The sequence below is a fragment of the Triticum aestivum genome, chromosome 2A (assembly GCF_018294505.1).
Source record: "Triticum aestivum cultivar Chinese Spring chromosome 2A, IWGSC CS RefSeq v2.1, whole genome shotgun sequence".
NCBI classification, from domain to species: Eukaryota; Viridiplantae; Streptophyta; class Magnoliopsida; order Poales; family Poaceae; genus Triticum; species Triticum aestivum.
In genome coordinates, this window is record NC_057797.1 from 560,083,310 (window position 1) to 560,097,491 (window position 14,182).

Genomic DNA, 14,182 nt, shown 5'->3' on the forward strand with positions numbered 1-14,182 from the left:
GCGATTGCTCGCAATCCTCAATCAGATCCTAGAATTCATCCTTCCGGCTCAGATGTCATTTTAACATGTGCTTAATCTCGATCAATCAAATCGCCATCGATTGTACCCCTAAGGCTATTCTACCTATCCATCCCTAATCAAAGCATTGCTTCTGATCCCTTGTCTTGGAATTCATAATTCCTTTGCAATTGAGCTTTGAGTTAGTCAGTTGTTTCTATAATCTAATCTCCTTGCATTCTTTCTTCCTCTGGTTGAGTATTGATGCTCACATCAGATCCCTTGTGGACCACCAAACCCTCCCTTTTTCGGATTTTATCCGACAACGTTCTTCATATTCAATAAGCTTGTGAGCCTTTCCTCGGATACATAATGCTTTTGGTAAATGGTATCCTCCGCTTTCTCAAGCATGCTCTACTACCGAGCTTGTGTTATTTATTCTTGGAATTTATGATATATGTTCCTAAGATGCCTCGATGGGTTGAACCTATGCCTTCCCTAATCTGTGTGAACTCGGGAGTTATGCGGGTTATACTCTACTGGCTTTTCGTCAGATAAAATTTCAATATTACAGCTTCATCAAGAGCGAGAAAATAAAATGAAAGGTTATGCATTGTAGAAGTGGGAGTCGACCCTGAACCTTTGTGTTCATGCCCACGGACATGGTGTGGAACTTATCATCAGAGCTTCTTTCAAGGATATTTAATCATTTGAATAATTCTTCCGGTATCGTAAATTGGATCCCTTGCATTTATGGTCCCGACCATATTTCCTCCATGATCCCATGTACCGGGTAAGTTAAATTACTTATCCTCTACAACTCATTTCCCCTGTCCAACCTCTACTCCGATTTACCTTTTGGCATTACACCCAGTACTTGATATTGGGAAGCTTTATACCCCATCACATCATTCCTAGCCTGAACGGCTATTTTACCATGGCAACTTTTTAACTGTGCCGCCTGGTCCTTATGCTCGGAGCAACTTCCGACGATGAGCTAAGCTTACGTCGATCTTCCTCATCTTATCATTTCACCTCAAACAACAAGCTTGACCTTGAGCTTATGTCGAACCTGTGGTTCTCATAGCCTTTCACTTCATCCTCCCTTTTCTGCTCGAGGGCATCTTCGTAGAGTCTCTCGACAACCTTTGTCTTGATCACCGTCACACTTTGGCTTCTTCAGAGATGTCAATTTAATTCATGGCTAGAAATACCATCCTTGCCTCTTGATAATTTGTGTCAGCATCAACAACATTCTTGTCTTCCCCCAACACAAACTTGATCATATTGATTTTGGGAATACATCCTTTTTGACATGTCGATGGATTGCTACTGAGCCTGTCGGCCACACCCTCATCTTTTCCCTGCTAAAATGGTATGACTTATTTTCTAAGTTGTTTCCGATGGGTCCTTGGTGTATCCAAAGTCTGACCTTTGCTTGAAACCATGTCAATGCTATCTCGAAGCATGTATGTGGTAATCCAATCTCCAATAAGAACATTTGAAGCACGATACTAAATTTTCTTTATCAATTATCCAAACACCGTTGTATGGGTAATGTTATGAAATTTCTTTCCCTTTTCCTAATTGGTTATCTACTTACTATCCTGTCATGGATATCAACCTCTGCTTGTCCTTGGGAAGGATATACTCCTGATAATTGTGTTTAAACACATTTTCCTTTCCATTGTTCTGATTAATATACTAATCATATTTTTTCCTTTCCATTCTTTTGTTTAACCTTCTGGTAAACTAACTTATCTTAGTAAAGATAATTTCTTGCTTGGGTAAGCACCTCAATGTACAACTCTGTCAGTAAGACCCTGTTATTATTGTTGATGACATTCCGGTAGCCACCGATGGACGAGAACTTTGGCTAATGGCCCGCCTCGTTCGACGAGCAGGAAAATGGTTCTCTTCGTCCCGCGCCCTTGGTACCGACGTTGTGTCACATCCCTAGTTCTGACAATGCCTAGTGCATGCATTAGAGTGTTACATCATGTTTAAATTTCATTTAAACCTGAGATGGGGATTGACTAAGCCCTAACACCAAATGAATTCAACTAGGGTCAAAATAAAACCTTTTTCATTGAACTCAAAATGTCCTCTAAAAATGTTCAACATTTCTGGTTTGAGGTGGAAGCATCTACCAAAAATGGTTTATATTTTTGCAGGGCATATTTGGTCACTGAATTAAACCATATTGTATTTGACTTTGGGCATTTAAATACTATAAATAATTTAAATGTTCAAATAAATGTTGGAAAATTGTTAGGGGTCACTGAAATAATTCAGAAAACACCCATAACTGTTTCCAGGATTTTATAAAATGATTTGATATTTTAAATCAAATCAAAAACAAATTGCAGAAAATAGAAAAGATAAAACAGAACAGAATTATAAAAGAGAGAGAGAAAGACCCGTACCTGGGCCACTTACCTGTAGCCGGCCCAGCTCCCCCACCTGGCCGGCCCAGCCCACCTCCTCCCCCTTTTCATCTTCCTCCCCTCGCACCGAAGCAGCTCGGTGGCGAGCGCCGATGCCGCCTCGGCCACCTCCTGCTTCCACCGAGGCGTTCCCGAGCCTCCCCCTCACGCCACACACTTCCCCTCGCCCCTGCACCTCCCCTCTCTTCCCCTGGACCCCGTTCCCTCCTCCGCTTCCTCCCTGCACGCTCCCGAGCGGAGCTCGTCGTCGCCGACGCCGTTCGCCGTAGCCACCGTGCTCCTCACTGCCACCCGAAGTACCCAGGAGATCCGCCTCGACTACCTCTTCCTCCTCGCCGAGAAGCGCACCGTGGGAGCCCCTGCAACGTCGCCACCGCTGTCTTCTTCAACCTCGGGACCGCCGGCCATCTTCGTCAAATTCGTCGGCTCCGGTGCCTCCCCGAGCTCCCCGAGGCCACCGTCGCAACCCCTGTGAGCTACTCTTCCATTCCCCCTCCTCCTCGCGCTCGTTCCCGTACCCTAGCCGCCTTTTCACCGGAGCCGATTGCTCCTCGCCGCCGGCCATGGCGTGGCCGTGGCCACAGCCACCGCAGCTCGCTCCTGAGCCCACCCGCGTGCTCACCGCAACCTCAGGAACCCAAAGCACTTAACCATTCGTCCTCCCGTGCACTGCAGCGCCGGTCCCGCGAAACCCCGAGCTCCGGCCGCCGCCTCGGGCTCCATTCCGGCGAACCCCGGCCACCCCCGCACCTCCCGTTGGTCCCCCTAGATGCGCACGGGCGCGGGCTACCTCCTGGTGCCCTTGGCGCGTCGATCCGATGCCCTAGCGCAAGTCCGGCTCTCCCCCGCCGTGCGGAATGGTCGCCGCCGGCGAAACTCCGGCGACCGCCGATGTGGCACGCCTAATTAGCACTAATGACCACACTAGACACCCCCACAGCCACTGACGGTGGGCCCCACCCCTGGTCAAACCCCAGTCAGCGCTGGGTTTGACCGGGATTAGCTCCTGTGTCACTGACGTGTGGACCCCACACGTCAGGTTTGACCTGGACGGCGCCCGTTGACCTGCTGACGTCATGCCAACGTCATGCTGACGCAATATTCATTTTCTGGAATTTAGTTTATTTTATTATATTCAGAAAATTCCAGAAAATGCCCTAAACTTCAATAAATCATAGAAAATTAACCGTAACTCCAAATTAAATAAATTATATATGAAAAATTATCAGAAAAATTCAAGGAATCCATCTGTACCATTTTCATGCATGTTAGAACAACTTATCACTACTGTTTAGGGCAAATGAAGTGAATGGCATTTGAATAATCACATATGGAGTTTGAATTTGAATCTTGTATTCAAACCAACTTCATTTAATCCGTTGCTAGTTGCATTAGCCCAAAACACATTCATTTTGCCATGTCATGATCATGCATCATATTGTGCATTGCATTGATTGTATTTCTTCTTGTTGCCGGTATCTGTTCCATCCCGGTAGACGATGTCCGACATTGTGATCGTTGACACTGATGAAGACTCAATGTTATCTTCAGAAGTGCCAGGCAAGCAAAACCCCCTTGTTCATTCCGATACAATCCCACTCTCTCGCTCCTGCTCTCTTTTACTGCATTAGGACAACAACGACATATTTGATACTTGCTGCGGTAGTTGAACCCTTTATCCTTTGCATGACCTGTCATTGCCACAGTAAATAGATGAAACCCACTAGCATGAGTAGGAGTTGTTTGAGCCCTGATGTGCCTACTCATTCATGCTTGTTTGTCATGCCTGCTACTGCTTAGAGTTGAGTCAGGTCTGATTCATCGGGGATGAATCAGAGGCGTGTGAACATGTCCTACTATGGGTGAACTAAGTGTGTGAACACGATTTGGTAAAGGTAGCGGTGAGAGGCCATGTAGGAGTACATGGTGGGTTGTCTCATTGCAGCCGTCCTCAGGAACTGAGTTCTGTGTTTGTGATCCATGATCAGTTACTACCACACATTGGGCTCCGGCGCTCCAAGCTCTCTCGACTTATTAATCAACATGATCTCTGTCCAGGAGTTGCAACTAGTTTCTGGTGTTTGTAGGTAGTGTTAGTAGTCTACCAAGTGGCACCCGGTACAGGTGGGCTTGGGACAGACTAGGCACAGTGGCCCGGTGTACCAAGTGGCACCCGGTTGGTGGGCTTGGGAACCCTGCACACATCGTTTGGGGCCGTGAGCGACACCCCGGCCGGATCTCCTTGCGGATGGAACCCGAATAGGCGATAAACCTGGACTAGAGACTTGTTCGGTTAGTCAGGTCGTGGCCGACTCCCTCGCCCGGCTTCCGCTTGAAGGTTGCCGAGGTACATGACGTGTACAGGGCGGTAAGTGGCGAGAGCGTGTGTGAAGAAGTACACCCCTGCAGGGTTAACATCATCTATTCGAATAGCCGGATTCCTCGGATATGGAAACTTGGACCCCTTGCATAGTTCATAGACAAGTGAAAGTGGATACTCTAAAATACGCAAGATAAGCGTGAGTGCTATGGATGGCGTTCTCGTAGGGAGACGGGAGCGGATCCATAGTGGTGTATTGGTTGGTGAATATGTGGACTCGTGTGCGCCACCTCAAAAGAGTTACTTGCAGTCGTAGTTCAGGATAGCCACCGAGTCAAAGCTGGCTTGCTGCAGTTAAACTCCACCATCCCCTTTGTTGATAATGATGCATATGTAGATAGTTCTGATGTAAGTCTTGCTGGGTACATTTGTACTCACGTTTGCCTATTTTATGTTTTTGCAGAGAGACTTCAGTCTCGCTAGTAGTTCCGCGTGGACTTCGACGTTTAGCTTGTTACCTCAGCTACGATCTTGTGCCCTCGGCAGGATCTGATAGATAGTCAGGCTTCTCAGCCTTTTTCATTTATAGATGTCTGTACTCAGACATGATAGCTTCCGCTTGTGCTTTGACTTGTATGCTCTGATTGTTGGGTCGTGAGACCCATGTTTGTAATATCTCGCTCCTCGGAGCCTATTGAATAAATACTTGAGTTGTAGAGTCATGTTGTGATGCCATGTTGTATTTGCACATATCGAGCATATTGTGTGTATGTTATTGAAATGCTTGGTATGTGTGGGATCTGACAACCTAGTTGTTTATCCTTAGTAGCCTCTCTTACCGGGAAATGTCTCCTAGTGTTTCCACCGAGCCATGGTAGCTTGCTACTGCTCCGGAACACTTAGGCTGGCCGGCATGTGTCCTTCTTCGTTCCTGTGTCTGTCCCTTCGGGGAAATGTCACGCGATGAATACCGGAGTCCTGTTAGCCCGCTACAGCCCGGTTCACCGGAGTCCTGCTAGCCCAGTGCTACAGCCTGGATTCACTCGCTGATGACCGACACGTTCGATGCTGGGTCATGGATGCCTGTCCCTGTAAGTCTGTGCCACTTTGGGTTTACGACTAGCCATGTCAGCCCGGGCTCCTTATCATATGGATGCTAGCGACACTATCATATACGTGTGCCAAAAGGCGCAAACGGTCCCGGGCAAAGGTAAGGCGACACCCGTGGGAATACCGTGCGTGAGGCCGCAAAGTGATATGAGGTGTTACATGCTAGATCGATGTGGCATTGAGTCGGGGTCCTGACAGCGTTGGTATCAGAGCTTGACTGCCTGTAGGATTACCAAGCCAAACTGGTCGAAGTTGAGTCTAGAAATTCTTTAGTTATATAAGGGAATTGATTGTGGGATGGAACGTAAGGCTCTTTTTACTCCTTATACCTCATGGCCTTCTGATCTGAGTCATCATCTTCTCTTCTACGGGGATTAAGAACTAGGCTATCTCTTCTTTCTATCAGGATCACGTGTTACTAATCCGTAGACTTATAAGATTGTTGGACTTAAGTCTCAGTTCAGTTCCTACTACTCCCGTATGTTAATTGTTGATCTCGAAACCTTGATATTGTGCTTCTGAGTGGTTATGCCACCATTTTTGTGAATGTCTCAAATCTTTTCTGAGCATTTACAGCCGTTATGCTGTCCGAGTCATCCCAGGTTTCTAAGTAGTCTGATGCAATTGCAAATCCTTTCTTCCCGTTTCAATGTTCCCATGGGCCAGATTAACCACACTAATCAGTGAGTTGAGGTACTTCGTTACCTTGACATATATGTTGGAGATATTATTGTGACCCTAGGTGTCTTAGGGGATCATCTAGTAATTAGCCAGGATTTGTGTTCCCAGTGTGATGATTCTGGCCATCATTCTCGAAAGCATCCCGTGATGCTACTTAGTAGTAGGTATTCTGCTCCTGGGTTCTTGAACCCGAGATTCACTCTACCTACTTCATGTTGTTAGTAATTGCTAGCTCCTTTAGGATATTAGTAACCTTGTGATAGTCCTCGAGGTCCGTGGTATTTCCTTCTTCCAATTACCATGAACCACTCTTGGCAGGAGTTCTTCTGGATTAAAAGATCACAATTAGAGTACTCTTGAGGAGATCTCCACTCATAAATCGTGACTCTGCCAGTTCTACCTTTCTGCATGGGTTATCCGGAAGAAATATGTTGAACTTGGTTCGACATACTAATCTATGCATCCACAACTCAGAAAGTTATATGTTCCTTTGAGTTGTTCTCTTTAGTTGCATTCTGACCCTCGTCTATCAATTGATAGTCAAGAGTATGCGTGCGTTCGTTCATCGATGCCTATGACTCTTGTGGTCTGTCAAGCCATTCCATTCCGGGATGACTAGGAGAAACAAACTCCAGTACCTCTTCCATATCTAGGATTGGGTCAAAGTAGTTGTATTCCGCAGATCAAATGCCAATCCAGCTTTTGGTTCTGCTCTACCTTGGAGTATTACATATTTTATATCGAGATTGTTATAGGAATTGCACATCATCCCATGAACTCTTGGTACAGTGATACTTCTTGCCATCACTGTTCATTCCTCGGCCCTCGTGTTGATGCAACCGGAATACCGACAAATGAATTGTGATGTGTGAAATCAATACTGCTAGCAACTCTGTTGCTTGGTAGTTAAAGGATAATAATTCCATTCTTAGTATGTTGGTTTTTGAATCATCCTTCTAAGACTGATCGTGCTACCTAGTCCTTATTTCGGTGCACCCTTCGATTGATGAGTTAGGATCTTGTCAAGTCCTCACTCATCTGATCATATCGTCTTGCCCTCAAAAGCAAGATTGTTCTCGAGCTTAGTAACATACCGGTGGTTCGTGACTTTCCAAATATCTTCTTGGAGGTGTTACCGGGTTGTCACCTGACCGCTATGTTGAGTTCGTGATCAAGTTGGTTTCTTGTGAACCACCTTCTCTCCAAGAATCGGTGTTAGATATCCCTGAGCTAGTTGGTTAAGCTAGACAACAACTTGGAGAGTTGGAAGATAAAAGCTTGTCTGACTTAGTTCGTTCCAAAGGGATATTCTTGTGTAGTGTGTGTTGAAGAAAGATGATATCTTCATCGATTGGTCCTTGTGATCAGTTGCTGGACCTATTGTCTTATCAATCCTTTGATTTGAGTGTGGGCTATCATCAAATCAAATCAGTACCAACGATGCTCGTAATGTTGTCTTATTCGTGGTTGATCCCTCGAGCATACACCATTACATCTTTGGTCTGACCAATGCTATCACCGTGTTCACTTAACTATGGAATTCCTTTTAAAAGGAAACCTAGATGAATTGTTGTTGAGCCCATTGACAACATCCTTATCTCCTCCATGATTTTGTTGAAAATTAAGCTAGTGTTGGAAACTTTTGAAAGCATTTGTTCATGCTAGCTCATGAAGTATTTGTTTGATGAAAGGAGTGACTTCCTCTTATACACGTGCATTTGGTGAAAGTTGCCGCCGTGAATTTGAGAAAGTTAGTTTTGCTTCCTCTGGAATCATCCCAAGTCAGTCATGCATACGTGCGAAGTATTCTATGGTCTGGAGACTTGCAACCTTCATTCCATATGTGTTCCGAGCACACCAAGCCACTGATTGATTTGTTCAAGGAGAAGAAGTTCCTTCTTAAGAGCATGCCTTCTGCAAGGATTTTGATATCCTCGTTGATGGTTCCCCACCTGAACTCGGTAGTGTTTTATTATAAGACTACTACGTGGCCATGCTTGTCTGGGACAACGTGTTCACATGTTTGTAGCAGAACCAGCTCATGTTTTGGAGCTTGCTATCGTAGTTCATCTCCCGAGAATCCCGCAACGTTATCTCGTCGATTTGTGTTGCAAACTTTCATTTTTCTTCCTAGACTCGATGAGTCTGGAATATCCTGACACCAACCAGATCTGAATCTCAGGCAGATATGATGGGTTGGAACATTTCCCAAGAACCATAATATCAGTCCCTCGGAAACCGGTAAAGTGGATGTCGTGGTCAACACACCCCACCGGAAGACCTATTATTGCAGTATCTTGATTGAAGAAGTTGGCCACCTCCCCATAAGGATTTCGTAGGGTTTTACTCCCTAGTTGCCCCTATGGATTTTTGTGTTCCCGAAGTCCGACCTTTTACTTGATGTTCTAGATATAAACCATATCTATGGGTGGATTACGCTAGCACATCAAGGAGAACATTAGAAGCGGAGTGCTAAATGTCTCTCGGTCGATCGTCCAGATTTTGCTCCTTGGCTCGCTAAGGTGAAATCTGAGAAAGTGTTATCCTCCTTTGCATCTGCATCGTCCATCGCTATTCATCATGGTAGTATGTTGTGTTGTCAGCATCCTTGACACGGATGTTGGTAAAATCTTGATGATTATGGAAATGCTCAAGTTCTTGAGAGCACGCACAAGCGCTACGTGTTATCATCGGCTCTAACTGGGATTCCTCTCGGTTTCCTCGGCAATGCTATGACCTTTTCAAACAGTGAATCCACTCTCTATTGTTGGGTTCTTCCCTAGTTACCAGAATCATTCCCATCATTTGCATTTTGTTCCCAGCTTGCACCGCCAATGTGCCATTCTACCATGGGTCTCTTCCATTTCCGGTGATAAGCAAATTCATCCATTGCGTTGTCTTCAACAAGGTAATCCACATCATCCAAGTCTGAGTATGCCATTCTACTGACCCCCTCCAAACGATCGCTCGAGAATTGTCTTAGGCTGGTTTAAAGAGTTTCAATGATCTCTGAATCAAAGGTAATTCTTTTTGCCACTTAAGGGGAGATATCTACGAGTCACGGTTCCGAAGGTGTCTCGTTGTGGTTTCATGGCAACTCAACTCCTCGCTACGTTGACAATCGATTACCACCTTCTTAAGCGTGAAATTGTTGTCTACCTAGTGAACCTTCGTCATCCGTTTCTTTCCACCCCTCTTGATGTGTATCTCGTGTCTCAACCCGAGAGATGGTCCTATGTCTCATTCCGTGAGTTGTTCGATCTTCGAGAAGATCGACCCTTCTAGAGTCTCCTTCTTCCCTCCATGTCATGTTGGCAGGATTTCTCAGAGCAAGACATCAAGACAATGATGGTGAATGAATCAACGTTCAACTGAAGTGCACCCTGGATCGTGAAGACTATACTAGTTGCGTTTACCCCTCACTTTACCCTACGCTTGAATCTCGAGACGAGATTCTTGTTTAGTGGGGGTGAGTTGTCACATCCCTAGTTCTGACAATGCCTAGTGCATGCATTAGAGTGCTACATCATGTTTAAATTTCATTTAAACCTAAGATGGGGATTGACTAAGCCCTAACACCAAATGAATTCAACTAGGGTCAAAATAAAACCTTTTTCATTGAACTCAAAATGTCCTCTAAAAATGTTCAACATTTCTGGTTTGAGGTGGAAGCATCTACCAAAAATGGTTTATATTTTTGCAGGGCATATTTGGTCACTGAATTAAACCATATTGTATTTGACTTTGGGCATTTAAATACTATAAATAATTTAAATGTTCAAATAAATGTTGGAAAATTGTTAGGGGTCACTGAAATAATTCAGAAAACACCCATAACTGTTTCCAGGATTTTATAAAATGATTTGATATTTTAAATCAAATCAAAAACAAATTGCAGAAAATAGAAAAGATAAAACAGAACAGAATTATAAAAGAGAGAGAGAAAGACCCGTACCTGGGCCACTTACCTGTAGCCGGCCCAGCTCCCCCACCTGGCCGGCCCAGCCCACCTCCTCCCCCTTGTCATCTTCCTCCCCTCGCACCGAAGCAGCTCGGTGGCGAGCGCCGATGCCGCCTCGGCCACCTCCTGCTTCCACCGAGGCGTTCCCGAGCCTCCCCCTCACGCCACGCACTTCCCCTCGCCCCTGCACCTCCCCTCTCTTCCCCTGGACCCCGTTCCCTCCTCCGCTTCCTCCCTGCACGCTCCCGAGCGGAGCTCGTCATCGCCGACGCCGTTCGCCGTAGCCACCGTGCTCCTCACTGCCACCCGAAGTACCCAGGAGATCCGCCTCGACTACCTCTTCCTCCTCGCCGAGAAGCGCACTGTGGGAGCCCCTGCAACGTCGCCACCGCCGTCTTCTTCAACCTCGGGACCGCCGGCCATCTTCGTCAAATTCGTCGGCTCCGGTGCCTCCCCAAGCTCCCCGAGGCCACCGTCGCAACCCCTGTGAGCTACTCTTCCATTCCCCCTCCTCCTCGCGCTCGTTCCCGTACCCTAGACGCCTTTTCACCGGAGCCGATTGCTCCTCGCCGCCGGCCATGGCGTGGCCGTGGCCACAGCCACCGCAGCTCGCTCCTGAGCCCACCCGCGTGCTCACCGCAACCTCAGGAACCCAAAGCACTTAACCATTCGTCCTCCCGTGCACTGTAGCGCCGGTCCCGTGAAACCCCGAGCTTCGGCCGCCGCCTCGGGCTCCATTCCGGCGAACCCCGGCCACCCCCGCACCTCCCGTTGGTCCCCCTAGATGCGCACGGGCGCGGGCTACCTCCTGGTGCCCTTGGCGCGTCGATCCGATGCCCTAGCGCAAGTCCGGCGCTCCCCCGCCGTGCGGAATGGTCGCCGCCGGCGAAACTCCGGCGACCGCCGATGTGGCACGCCTAATTAGCACTAATGACCACACTAGACACCCCCACAGCCACTGACAGTGGGCCCCACCCCTGGTCAAACCCCAGTCAGCGCTGGGTTTGACCGGGATTAGCTCCTGTGTCACTGACGTGTGGACCCCACACGTCAGGTTTGACCTGGACGGCTCCCGTTGACCTGCTGACGTCATGCCAACGTCATGCTGACGCAATATTCATTTTCTGGAATTTAGTTTATTTTATTATATTCAGAAAATTCCAGAAAATGCCCTAAACTTCAATAAATCATAGAAAATTAACCGTAACTCCAAATTAAATAAATTATATATGAAAAATTATCAGAAAAATTCAAGGAATCCATCTGTACCATTTTCATGCATGTTAGAACAACTTATCACTACTGTTTAGGGCAAATGAAGTGAATGGCATTTGAATAATCACATATGGAGTTTGAATTTGAATCTTGTATTCAAACCAACTTCATTTAATCCATTGCTAGTTGCATTAGCCAAAACACATTCATTTTGCCATGTCATGATCATGCATCATATTGTGCATTGCATTGATTGTATTTCTTCTTGTTGCCGGTATCTGTTCCATCCCGGTAGACGATGTCCGACGTTGTGATCGTTGACACTGATGAAGACTCAATGTTATCTTCAGAAGTGCCAGGCAAGCAAAACCCCCTTGTTCATTCCGATACAATCCCACTCTCTCGCTCCTGCTCTCTTTTACTGCATTAGGACAACAACGACATATTTGATACTTGCTGCGGTAGCTGAACCCTTTATCCTTTGCATGACCTGTCATTGCCACAGTAAATAGATGAAACCCACTAGCATGAGTAGGAGTTGTTTGAGCCCTGATGTGCCTACTCATTCATGCTTGTTTGTCATGCCTGCTACTGCTTAGAGTTGAGTCAGGTCTGATTCATCGGGGATGAATCAGAGGCGCGTGAACATGTCCTTCTATGGGTGAACTAAGTGTGTGAACACGATTTGGTAAAGGTAGCGGTGAGAGGCCATGTAGGAGTACATGGTGGGTTGTCTCATTGCAGCCGTCCTCAGGAACTGAGTTCTGTGTTTGTGATCCATGATCAGTTACTACCACACATTGGGCTCCTGGCGCTCCAAGCTCTCTCGACTTATTAATCAACATGATCTCTGTCCAGGAGTTGCAACTAGTTTCTGGTGTTTGTAGGTAGTGTTAGTAGTCTACCAAGTGGCACCCGGTACAGGTGGGCTTGGGACAGACTAGGCACAGTGGCCCGGTGTACCAAGTGGCACCCGGTTGGTGGGCTTGGGAACCCTGCACACATCGTTTGGGGCCATGAGCGACACCCCGGCCGGATCTCCTTGCGGATGGAACCCGAATAGGCGATAAACCTGGACTAGAGACTTGTTCGGTTAGTCAGGTCGTGGCCGACTCCCTCGCCCGGCTTCCGCTTGAAGGTTGCCGAGGTACATGACGTGTACAGGGCGGTAAGTGGCGAGAGCGTGTGTGAAGAAGTACACCCCTGCAGGGTTAACATCATCTATTCGAATAGCTGGATTCCTCGGATATGGAAACTTGGACCCCATTGCATAGTTCATAGACAAGTGAAAGTGGATACTCTAAAATACGCAAGATAAGCGTGAGTGCTATGGATGGCGTTCTCGTAGGGAGACGGGAGCGGATCCATAGTGGTGTATTGGTTGGTGAATATGTGGACTCGTGTGCGCCACTTCAAAAGAGTTACTTGCAGTCGTAGTCCAGGATAGCCACCGAGTCAAAGCTGGCTTGCTGCAGTTAAACCCTACCATCCCCTTTGTTGATAATGATGCATATGTAGATAGTTCTGATGTAAGTCTTGCTGGGTACATTTGTACTCACGTTTGCCTATTTTATGTTTTTGCAGAGAGACTTCAGTCTCGCTAGTAGTTCCGCGTGGACGTCGACGTTTAGCTTGTTACCTCAGCTACGATCTTGTGCCCTCGGCAGGATCTGATAGATAGTCAGGCTTCTCAGCCTTTTTCATTTCTAGATGTCTGTACTCAGACATGATAGCTTCCGCTTGTGCTTTGATTTGTATGCTCTGATTGTTGGGTCGTGAGACCCATGTTTGTAATGTCTCGCTCCTCGGAGCCTATTGATTAAAATACTTGAGTTGTAGAGTCATGTTGTGATGCCATGTTGTTTTTGCACATATCGAGCATATTGTGTGTATGTTATTGAAATGCTTGGTATGTGTGGGATCTGACAACCTAGTTATTTATCCTTGGTAGCCTCTCTTACCGGGAAATGTCTCCTAGTGTTTCCACCGAGCCATGGTAGCTTGCTACTGCTCCGGAACACTTAGGCTGGCCGGCATGTGTCCTTCTTCATTCCTGTGTCTGTCCCTTCGGGGAAATGTCACGCGATGAATACCGGAGTCCTGTTAGCCCGCTACAGCCCGGTTTACCGGAGTCCTGCTAGCCCAGTGCTACAGCCTGGATTCACTCGCTGATGACCGACACGTTCGATGCTGGGTCATGGATGCCTGTCCCTGTAAGTCTGTGCCACTTTGGGTTTACGACTAGCCATGTCAGCCCGGGCTCCTTATCATATGGATGCTAGCGACACTATCATATACGTGTGCCAAAAGGCGCAAACGGTCCCGGGCAAAGGTAAGGCGACACCCGTGGGAATACCGTGCGTGAGGCCGCAAAGTGATATGAGGTGTTACATGCTAGATCGATGTGGCATTGAGTCGGGGTCCTGACACGTTGTTGCTGACATAACCGAC